At 38.6% G+C, this 12367-nt stretch overlaps 1 protein-coding gene and 1 long non-coding RNA gene across 2 annotated transcripts in view; both read right to left on the bottom strand.

The window, feature by feature from the left end:
* Window positions 1-12367, bottom strand: part of LOC122296280 (disease resistance protein RUN1-like) — a 77881-nt gene that overhangs the window by 56328 nt on the left and 9186 nt on the right. The window lies entirely within an intron of this gene.
* Window positions 1657-7775, bottom strand: LOC122296287. The gene is made up of 4 exons (XR_006238453.1): window positions 5346-7775; window positions 4212-5303; window positions 2598-4116; window positions 1657-2496 (listed from the first exon to the last, which is right to left on the bottom strand). It is a non-coding gene; the product is annotated as an uncharacterized LOC122296287 (long non-coding RNA).

Here is a 12367-nt window from a genome sequence, read left to right as displayed (position 1 = left end):
ATTATTTGTTTTTATAGATCAGATGAGATGAAGTACGTTGAAATAAAAATTAAAAATTGAATAAAAGATTATTAGAATATATTTTTTTAATATTATTTTTATTTTAAAATTTGAAAAAGTTAAATTGCTTATTTGATTTTGTATAGAAATTTAGAAAAATTGTAATGATTAGATAAAATGAAATATGATGAATTAAGAAGAGTTGTGAAAACAAACTAACCAAAATGAGATGAATTAAGGATTATATATGGGGACTAATTAATTCAAAGAGATGAATGGAAGGAAACTATATATATATATATATATATTATAAAACTCACCCATTATATCCAATTTGTCATATTCGCCGGTGAATGGAAGCCACACTGTCAATTAAACAGCCAAAAAGAAGTCGCCCCTTGCCCACTAGTGTTAATCTATTTAGCTAATAAAACAAAATTAGACTGAATGGACCAACTAGAGGAATAACAAACGGTCTAGTCTAGTCTAAGGGATAATCAGTCTAATCTCGGCCAAGAAAAAGGTGGGCCGAAATTTTCGGTCTAGTCCAAAAATTCCCCTATGTACCGACCGGAGTGAACCGATTACTACCTTTCTTTTTCTTTTCTTTGACAACATTTGTAATTAGCACGCAATGTTTTGCAGTTAAAAAACATAGTAACAAAGAAAGTTGAAGTCTTCTTCCCGGCTACCGCGAGAGGAAGTTGAGTTTGGGTGGGACAAGGTCCATAATGGATGATAATTGTATTTCCTTTACTGACGAGGAAACTGAAGATCTTCACATCAATGGTCGATACGTGATCTCTTTAAGGAGAGGAGAGTTTTGTTTGAGTGCTGAAGTTATTTCTGATAAAAAACGGGGTCAGCTAGAAGCTGCTACCCTTTGTAAGGACCTTAATTTGCAGAATGTCATCTGGGAAGGGGACTCTTTGAATGTGGTTAATGCTGTTCTACACCAGACACAAACTGATGGCTCGAAGGGTACTTGGGAGTTTTTCATGGAGGTTACAGCATGTTAAAAGGGCAGCAAATCGAGTGGCACATCCACTTGCTAGAGAAGCTCTGTACCAACCTTCTGAGTTACTAGATGTTGATTCTATAGCTCAGTGTATTAGTCACTTTGTATTGGCCGAAAGCCATTCTAACTGATCAATGAAATGGCATTTGTCTTGTTTCCAAAAAAAAAAAAAAACAAAAAATTATGAGTTTTTGAAAATCTAAATATCAATTTTATAGAAATTGAGACCTAAAATTATTATAATGTGAAAACTCATATACTAATTTTAGAATTGAACTCTAATTGTTACATTAAAATGCAAAAAGCAAAACATTATAATCCAAGATGTTGAAGGCAAAGAACCTGACTTATTAGATGTTTGCAAAAAGTACTCTGATAGGATAGGGAACAGAGCCACCAACGCAAGGGGAAGGGAGCAAAAATGGGGTAGAAAAGACAAGAAAAGGAAGGCAAAGATAGAGGCAATGGTTTCTTCCTCTAGCTGGGTCTCTTTCTTGAACATCTCATTCTCTCTGTCAAACCGTGTAATAGAGAGCTAAAAATGAGTGCCCAAAGTTTGGATTACATCTATTTCATACTACAATTTTTTTTCCAAAGTCCCATACAATCATATATAGACAGTAATCCACAGTGCCGAACAAGCAAGAGTGAAAATCACAACCACCAGCACCACCATCCATGATCCATGAGTAGTCATCCAACTAACCATTGATGAGTACCCCTAATTAAGCCACCCAAGTCGAAGCTCTAAATCCAAATCTTCCTTTGTTTCTTTGACACCCGAGGTTGAAGAACACCTCTTTTGTTGTGAATTCCAGGTATATTTAAAGTTGTAATCATCATTGTCGTCGTCGTCGTCATCCTCATCACAACGGGGCCTCTTCGAAAGTAACAACAGGGCCTCTTCGAAAGTCGAATAGCATCAATCAAATCTCTTGAATTTCCAATTTCTCATGATCAGGTATATACATTCAAATTGACATCATCATCATCTTCCTCATGGAGCACACTTGGATGATGTTGAATTCTCTCATCATGCTTGTCATGTACCAGATGAACTCCATAACTTTTAAGGATCACTGAATCTACAGCAGGAGGATACTCGAGTACTATCAAATCATCCATCTTCATCCCAACATATTCTCTATCGTAGTACTCTAACCATACATGACACATTGAAGAAACTATTCTTTCTTGAACCATTCTCTCTCTGCAACACTTTTGGATTCCATGCAGTGAACTAAGAGTGCGGAACACAACATGGAAATCACTTTCGACATGATCATGATGAAGGGATCTTTCCCGAGAGATAGTCGGATTTTGCCCAATAACAGCACATAAAGCAATTCTAGTACCGATCCCATCAAAACTAACATCTATTTTACATTATTTACTATTTGAAGTCTGATCTTACTATGGCTGAACCAGTCTGGAATCCTATTTCCCGAAAATATAATGCCACAGTTCTTAAGATGTCCCTGCCAAATAAATATAACAAATTTTCGACATGAGCAAATTTATACAATGGAGAGAGAGATCAGAGAGACACAGAGAGAGAGAGATATATCAAAGTCTTTACATCAACAAATGAAGAACTTGGCACAGAATTCTCTGCTACATTCACAAGCATTTTGTGACATCCTGACAAGTCAATCCAACACAGATCTCACAAGTTGCTTGTATTGAATACAAGTCTTTTCGACACTTCTGGAAAAATCTCCAATGATATGCATCCACTAGTATATACCTTTTTTATATTTGGTGGGAATTCTAGGATTCCTTTAAGTTTCTTGCAATCCTCCAAGATCAGGATATTCAAAGCATCAAATGTTCTTACGCTTGTTGGAAGGCTAACAATATCAGTCCCTAAAAGATATAATTCTTGCAATGTGGAATTACACTTAAGTGTCATAGAGAAATGGCAGAGTTTTTAAGATAGAAAACTTCCAATGCTGGAAAAACTATTGAGGAAGATGGAGGAAGATTTGAACAACCATAGGCATAAAGTTCCCTTAGGTGCTTCAACTGAAACATGCTGCTTGGTAAATGCATCAGATCTTTACAGCCTACTAAATTCAAAATGCGAAGCCCACTGAGGTCTTTTAGATCTTTATGGCAGTGTCTTTTGGATATAATTCATGTAATATTTCCATTTCACATTCAACTTCGGGAAAGTTTTATAGGCTTGAGCATCCTTCAGGGTCAAGCCATTCGAGAGATTTCAAATTGAGGCTTCTTGGAAAACTGATCTTAAGGCTACAACATCCATCCAAACGCAAACAATTAAGCTTATTAAGGAATCCAAAAGAATTATGAACCTCCACTAAATTTTGACAACCACAAAGAGTCAGTTCATTTAAATTTGGATTCCTGGAAAGATCTGGGATTTACAATTATCGAATTCCATAACTGTTAAGTTTTGAGAACCCTGTTAAAAAAATAAAAAAATAAAGAAGAAGAAGAAGAAGAAGAAAAACCCCCCATCCCCCCCTCTTCCTTCTCTTCTCTCTCTCGTGTTGAGGGTACAGAATGGACTCCCTGATGCTATCATCTCAATCCTCCCGACGCCTCTTAGAAAGTTGAATACCATCGACTGACACCGACTCAGAATTTTCAATCTCTTCATTGGGTACATCCAAATGCACATCAACATTCTCATGGAGTAGAGCTGGATCATGATCTTTCACATTCTCTTCATGTTTGTGCACTAGATGGACTCCACAACTTTTGAAGAACACCGGTTCATCTAAATAACTATAGAAATTTACTTGCATATTGTCCTCCTTTGGCTTAAAAGATTCTAAAATGACATACTCTAGCCATAAATGATCTGATCCCATTAAATCAACCGCTCTTTCTTCGACTTCATTATCATTGATCTTAACACCAATAAGATGAAGGGGCTTTTCCCGGCCAATCAAAATATTGGGTCCAATAATTGCACATAGAACAATTCCCACGACCTCATCCATGTACCAAAGTCCATTAATATCCATTTCACACGAATTAATATTTGAAGTCAATTTACGTTGGCTGAACCAGTCCGGGATCTTATTTCCTGGAAGTATAATGCCGCCTAAAAGTTCCTTTAATTGACCCTGTTAAAAAATATCAACTTCAGCAGTACAACCTACACACCAAGGGGCACATGAAAATGTTTGAGAGAGAGAGAGAAAGAGAGAGACATATTTACCCAATAAAGGATCTGCCACATGATTCCCTATGTTTACAAGCATTTTATGGCATCCACACAAGTCAATCCATTCAAGTGCTTTTAAGTTGCATGCATTGAATTGAAATTTCTTTGATGCATCAGGAAAATTTTCCAATGACATGCACCCACTAGCATATACCTCCTTGATAAATGGTGGAAGTTCTACAATTTCTTGAAGTTGCTTGCAATCTTGCAATATAAGGCGCTTCAATGCAATAAATCTTTTTATGCTTGCAGGAAGGCTCACAATATCAGTTCCCGAGAAATCTAAAACTTGTAATGTGGAAGAGCAGTTAAATAGCTTAAACAAATTCGATTCTGATAGGACACACTTCCCAAGATTCAAAAATTGCAATGACGGAAACACTGTTGAGCAACAATTATCATTATAAACGCTTGAATTCTTTGGAGTTTGCAAAGAGAGTAGTTCTACACCTGATAAAATTTCTGAATCCTCTGTGGACACAAAAGAGGGTATGGATTGTCTTTTATTCCCCACCTTCACTGGGAAAAGATCCTTGAAAGAAAGAGACCTTAGATTTTGCTACTGAAGATGGGAACTTGGTAGATTCAAAAGATTTTTGCACCCATCTAGACATAAATCTTCAAGGCCAGTGATGTATCCAATGGATGAAGGCAATTCTTTTATAGCAGTGTAGGCTAATGAAATGGAACTCAAACAATCCATTTCACACTCAATTTCAGGAAAGTTCTGAAGGCTTAAGCAATCTCTAATGTCAAGCCATTCTAGAGATCTCAACTTGATGCTTCTTGGTAAAGTGATTAGGTTAGAGCACTTGGAAAATGACAAATGGGTAAGCTTATTCAGTTAGCCAACAGAATCATGAACCTCAACTAAACTTTCACAACGAGAAAGAGTTAATTTCTCAAGACTTGGGATCCTTGAAATATCAGGAATTTTTGTTAGGAACTTACAGTCAGATAATTCCATGATCTTCATGTTTTGGAAATTCTGTAAATAGAAAGGGGAATAAATTATCTTCAAAGTGGTTTACATCAAAATTAAGAGGATTAGAACGTTGATAATAAGATTACTTGTACCTTGAATACCTCCTTCAATTCCTTTTTTTTTTTTTTTTTGATAAGTAATACCTCCTTCAATTCTTTGAAAAGGCTATTACTGATCCTAAAAACAGAGTCTCTTTCCATGAAAATTAGACGGCAAAGCTTGCAAGGGATATTCAGGCCAATCAAGCTATCTTAACTCGTTACAGAGATAATTAGGCCCTCCAGAAAAACATGCATTACGATTTATAAAGATCCGGAGTCTTTTCAACTTCGTGAAGGCTTTGGAACTCAGTGTATCAAGTCTCGTTTAGGCAACTTCACCTATATGCCTTCAATTTTGTTTGTTCCCTAGTAAGACAAAATAAAAGCTAACAAAATAAAAACATTTAAGTTCTCCATCCTTCCATCATGTGCTAGAACTATTGTTTTTTTTATTTTCAGATACATAAAGTTAAATGGTTTGTATTTTTTTTTTTTTCTTTTCCTTTTCCTATTTTCACAAAGGGAATATTGTTTTTATTATTGGCAGGTACTAGAGTAAGACTACTTACAAAATGTCAGTATATATATACAAGAATGAATGTATATAGATATATACACAAGAAGTAGATTTTTCTAGTAAGCTTCTCTTGTGGAAAGGAAACAAAATTAAACTTATTTTTTTCTTTTTTTAAGAAAAGAGTTATTATCTAACTCTTATTGCATTTTCTTCTAGTACATAGCGAACATTTTCATGAAACCATAACCTACTACGTCTGCCGGGCTCTTTGGGAGATTCTTGACAAACAATTTCTCTACCCATTTCTTGTATCGAGTCATGCATCACCAATCTAAGGCTGTGAGACCCCGATTTCTCTACCCGAACTGGTTACACCCCTAGGAATGAGAAACATTTTTCAGATGAGGTTTTAGATATTTTTTTATCGAGGTTTGTATGATTTTTTGAAGATCAAACTCCAATTATTATATAGATGATAAGAAGTATATACAAATAATAAGAATAATTTTACAAGTTGGTCACAGGGGCGAGCACGAAGAATTCCATTTTAGGATCAACAGGCTGTGAGACACCGATTAAGGGTACGCCAAGTGGCCGCAGAGCTCAAACCAAGGCTCATGGCATGGTGGTTGATGAGAAGCAGAAAGATCGTCCTAGTGCTACCAGAGGTGTACTGAATCTTTTGAGACTTTCTTCAAGAATAGCAAAGTCAAACTTACATAGGGAGAATGGGAAGGAAAACTATAGAAGGCCCTTGCCTAATAGCTCTAATAATGATTCAGAAGTTAAAATTGAGAACACTGACATGGAACTTGTTTTTAATGATGAGAACACTGAAGATGATGCACAAGATGAATCTGATGACACAGCTTAATCAGATTCATCTTGTGCGCCTGAAGACAAGTTTTCAAGTCAAGATAAGCCTCAGGGGAAAGTGGAAGAGATTGAAAATAAAACACAACACTGTATCTTCAACTTGATATGGCTATTTTTGGGTTGGTAAGCAATATAATGAATCTATTGAGTTAACTTATTAATGAGTTAATTTTATATATGCAGGTTATGCCAATGCAGCCGCTTAGGGAATATAGGCTTAAGATTGCAATTTTGGAGATATTGAAATAAAAAAATCTATTCATCATCATATTAATTACTTTGTTAATTAGGCCAATCTAAGGCCGTGTTTGGTTGGAGAATTTTAAATGTTTTTCCTTTTAAATATTCTATGAGTTTTTATTTTTTAAATTCAAAATTCTCAAATATTCTCTGCATTTTTTAGAACCAAACACGTACATGACCTTATAATTAGTTTTTCAGAGCATGGAAGGGTTTCAATAATGACAAAAACTGCACTTGTTTGTCTTGGTGTATTGGTATCTTTTGAAATTAATGGAGATTAATGTGGCAACGTAATGGACGCGCAAGGACTATGTGAGTCAATGAGGGCAAAGAAAATGAATGGTTCAGATGTGAACCCTCTTACTCATGATATGGCCCTTTGCTGTGGCCAAACAGAGGCATTTGCATCAGTATGTAGTGTTTGCAATCATTTGTGCTTCCTTCATAATTGTTGATTAATGTTTAACTAGCTAGATTATGTTGGCAGGCTTTTGATGCAGGGCCTGTCATTGAACAGATGGTGATTGCAAGATTGTTAACAGCCATTTTACCTCCATACGTGACTATATTCTAGCTAAAGCTTTAAGTGGTGATTATATGCTTAAAGCTAGTAATGATTGTGGTCATTATTTACTTGTTTAAGATATTTGACTAAATGATTTAAAATTCAAAGGTTCTTTTCTCAATTTCCTCTACAGTATTGGGAGGACGATCATGTACCATGTACTCAGCTCCATAAGTTATACATAAGACTGTCCTGTTTTGATGGGAAGATAAAACATGAGTATCTGGAACAAAGAAGATTCATAGTTATGACGGAAGATTCATAATTAGTTGGATACTTCTTGGTTTCAAAATGAGCAACTCTATATATTCAGATGGAGCTATATATTCACTATTCAGGTTATCTTCTCTCAGTACCATTTTGTACGCCAACCTTACAGTTGAAAATATATTATGGCCATATAACATATTGCACATGCAGTACCTAAGTCATAAATATTGGACCACTAATCTAGAATGCTTTTTGAAGAATATGACTGAAAAGATACGTCTACTGATATATCTATATCTTTCCTGTCTTTTACCCTATAAAACATATATCAGTAGATATGATTGAATGCTCCTATGTCAACTCTTTTATACTTTTCTTTAAATATATACAAATTACAATCTTGCTTTCGCCAGTAAATTAGGGTTAATGACTGGTAAAACAAGGAAAAAGTTAGAAACTTGTTGGTGATCCTTCCTTGGATGAGAAACTTACTTGGCAACTTAATTCTTGTGAGCTCATGTTAACGTGGAGTCATATTAGAATCATGGTTTTGTTGGTAATAGGTATACATGGTCCAATGGCAGACATGGAGCAGGTTTTACAAAGGAGAGGCTGGACTGTGCTTTTCGTAACACCACTTGGCTGAATCTGTTCCCAAAACACCAAGTCCATACCCTCACAGTGTTGAGCCTCTAACCTGTCCGAAAATCACACAAAACAATTTTAAAGTGGTTCAGCAAATTGCTTACGTCCACTGGAGCCTCTTTTATAGAATTTGTACAAGATTTTCAGAAAATCTACAAAATTCTATTTCTCTCTATCACGTCCCTCTTCCTTTCCTCACCCACTGCCCTTGATCTCTCACCGCAGTGAGGATGATCTTTCTGCAACTGAACTCTCTCCTATTTATAGGAGGAGTTCTCCTCAAACGGTTGCCAAATTCGGTGCAGCAAATTGCTGCTAAAATTATGGGATGAGTTGTCTGTGGGAGGCGCCTAACATTGTCAAGGGAAAATGGGTGGCCTAATAAGCCAAAGCACCTTACGGTGCATGTGCAAATTAGACCACTTGGGTGGCTCTCAACAATCACCCCCTCCACCCAAGTGTACCATACCAGGCTGCTTGCAAACTGATTCATTCTTCAAATGAATACACCTTTTTCTTTGACATGAGAGACTTCTGCTATCGAATACGCTCCAATGCATCTGCAGGTACGTCTTCAAATGGATGTCCAAATGCTTTTCCAAATGCATCTTCACATGCATCAGCATCGTCTACATCCACGGAGCTTGCAAGGGATTTTCTTCAGAGGAGATTTACCAGTGCTCAATTGCACAATCTCAACTCTCTAGGATTCTTCTTTTGCTCGAGTCCATGAGTCCGCACTCATGTACACCTTGAGCAAACTGAGCTTCGCTCTAGGCTCATCCGAGCGAATAATCTGCTTCGCTCTAGCCACATCCGAGTGAATAATCTGCTTGGTGCCTTTACAGCTTTCAAACCAGGCTCCATAATCCTACAATCACACCAATCTCCAACTTGGAGACTGGTTCTCAACATGCCGAGCTCTATCTCCAGCATGATCCCTTATACAATTTTACAGCTCATGTCTTCAACTTAGAAGACTAACTAAAGTGATGCATAACTTTAGTTCATCACGTACAATGCCCTTAATCAACACATCTACATAGGGCAACACATCTCCCACTGCACTGGGAATCAATGGTCTCGCACAGACCTTGACACATATCAGAGAACTTGTTGCTGAGGTCTCATCTCTGATCTGGGTGACTAACCCTTCATCCTGCTTCTATCTTCAGTCGCATGTGCCCATCTTGTGTGCAGTCTCCGACTTGCATAATCTCCCTTCTTGCAAGATTTTTCTTCATACCGTAGTTCACTACCTTCATTCAGCAGGATACATTTTAAGGTAGTAACCACCATGGAGGTCTGATCGTCTTGGCAGTTCTTTTAGGTGTAGATATCCCTAGAACATCTGACGTTTTGTTCCCATCTCTCACACATGTACTTCATGTCGTGGTCTAGGGAGATTTCTTTAGAAAAGTAAAACTGGATTCCTTTTACTTTCTCATCTAATTCACACGACAATTACCACGAGCCAAGACCAATTAATCATTCGTGACCTTCCAACACCAAATGCTATTAGCAACAATAGCAACAATCTCCACCTTGTGACTTTGACTGGTCCCATAGCCAAGCTCCACCTCAATGAAGATCTTCATAGCTCCCGCTATCATGCTTCACCATAAAAGCATATCCACTCAGAATAAACTAATTCCAAGCATTTCACTTCGGCCCATGTCGAAAATAACCTTGCTGAAAACTATGGTGTAACTTCCACGTTTGGCTCTCCTGGAAGTTCATCAGCCATCGACATGAATTTCCACCACACACCCTGCATTAATGCCAAACCAATGCCTGTGTGTAAACTTGTGGACCTGCTAACATTAACACATCCTCTATCATGGCAACTCATGCCATGAGGATATACATGTCTCTTTTTTTCATGGAGAGAGACACAACATTAGCATCAATACCAGTATCTCCATTTACTGACTTGGAGCCACTTGCCGAAACTGCTCCTTGTACTAGCCGTTTCACCAGTCGCTAGTATCACTGTTGACTTCAGGGATTGATTTGCCCTTCAACGCCTTTGAGAAAACACTACTGAATGACTGCTGTCTTCAGGCTGTCTTTAACAGCATTGTGCACTGCAAGAAATGCAACGCCATGTATTTCTTCAGTCACCATATTCACAGCATCATTCTCAATTTTCTCCTGATTTTAGCAGTCTCTTGTGGCCTGTCTTGCCACAGTTTCTAGCGAGTCATCTGTTGTCTAGATCTTGACTTGCCTCTGTCCTTACAATCAACATTCAGGACCAACAACTCGAAATCTTGCCAGAATCTCTTCTGCGCACTTCCTCATCCAGGATAAGATCTCTTACATTGAGAAACTTCAACTTTGACTTCTTTGCAGAATTACTCATAGCCATTCTCATGACCTCCCAACCTTTTGACCACAACGCCAAATGCTATTGGGCAACAATAGTACCTTCTGCCTTATCTGAAATTGAACCGTTTCTCCACCTCAAATCTGACAAGATTTGAAACCTTACTTCCTGACATTGCTTTAATGAATTTACCGTAGAAATGAATAGTACCTCACTAAGTCAGTTCCCAGGAAAGATTGGAGGGTCACAATGGACACACTTAAAATTTCCAATCTCCTAGACAGAACCTCCTTAGACTGTACGTATCCACACTACCACACCAAAGCTTCATCTGCACTTTGTTATTTGCAACTGGCTTTTCAAAGAAAGCCACAACAAGATCCGATTCGGTTCTCCTCTTAATAACAATATGCTCCATGAGTTGTATGACTGCCAAAACCTGCTGATATAACAAGTTAATCAGCATTGTCCAATGATCTAAAATTTGCTCCATCAAATTTCACGATCCCAATTGGCTTAAATTAAGCCCAAAACCAATGAGTCCATCATGACTCCAACTGGCTACGATCAAGCCCACAACTGATCTGCAACACGTGGACGGTTCAGATCAAATGTACTGATGGCGAATCTCAACATTCCCACCGTACCGATGAGTCCGGAATGATCCAAATAGTTTACCACCACTATTTGATCATCGCGATAGAACTCCAACTGGCTATGATCAAACCCAAAATGATCTGCAACACCTCGACAGTTCAGATTGACTGTACCGATGGCGAATCTCAACATTCCCACCGTACAGATGAGTCCGGAATGATCCAAATAGTTTGCCACCACTATTTGATCATCGCGATGGAACTCCAACTGGCGTAGATCTAGCCCAAAATGATCTGCAACACTTCGATAGTTCAGATCGACAGTACCGATAGCGAATCTCAATATTCTAACCATACGGATGAGTCCGGAATAATCCAAATAGTTGGAAAATACTATTTGATCGTTGAAATCGGACTCCGGATGGCTTAGATCTAGCCCAACAAAGATCTGAAAATTGGACGGTCCAGATCTCTCTGGCGCGTGTACCACACGCGCCGCAGTAGGGCGTCTGAGGCGCGTCTGGCGCGTGTGCAACACGCGCCACAGTAGCTTCTGCACGTGGGGAGCGCGTGAGGCGCGTGGCGTTCACGCGCCGAGCCTCTGTAGGGCGCGTGGGGGCGCGTGAGGACGTGTGTTCCACGCGTCTTCTTCCTCCAGCCGCGCGTGGGGGCGCGTGGCGCGTGTATCCCACTTCGTCTTCTTCCTCCAGTGCGATTGAGGCGCATGCATCGCACTCTCCGACTTCCAGGGGCGCGTACGGGCTCCTCCGACATCCGTTTTCGACGCCGTTTGCGGCTACGGATCCGTCTTGATGAGAGGAACATTGTGGTGTGATCAAAAATTGATTTTGAGCAACTTGAATTTTTGGACAGATCGAACCAGAGCTCTGATACCAATTGTTGAGCCTTTAACCTGTCCGAAAATCACACAAAACAATTTTAAAGTGGTTCAGCAAATTGCTTACGTCCACTGGAGCCTCTTTTATAGAATTTGTACAAGATTTTCAGAAAATCTACAAAATTCTATTTCTCTCTCTCACGTCCCTCTTCCTTTCCTCACCCACTGCCCTTGATCTCTCACCGCAGTGAGGATGATCTTTCTGCAACTGAACTCTCTCCTATTTATAGGAGGAGTTCTCCTCA

Source organism: Carya illinoinensis, chromosome 15 (assembly GCF_018687715.1).
Source record: "Carya illinoinensis cultivar Pawnee chromosome 15, C.illinoinensisPawnee_v1, whole genome shotgun sequence".
Lineage (NCBI taxonomy): Eukaryota > Viridiplantae > Streptophyta > Magnoliopsida > Fagales > Juglandaceae > Carya > Carya illinoinensis.
This window is presented reverse-complemented; position numbering and strand designations above follow the sequence as displayed.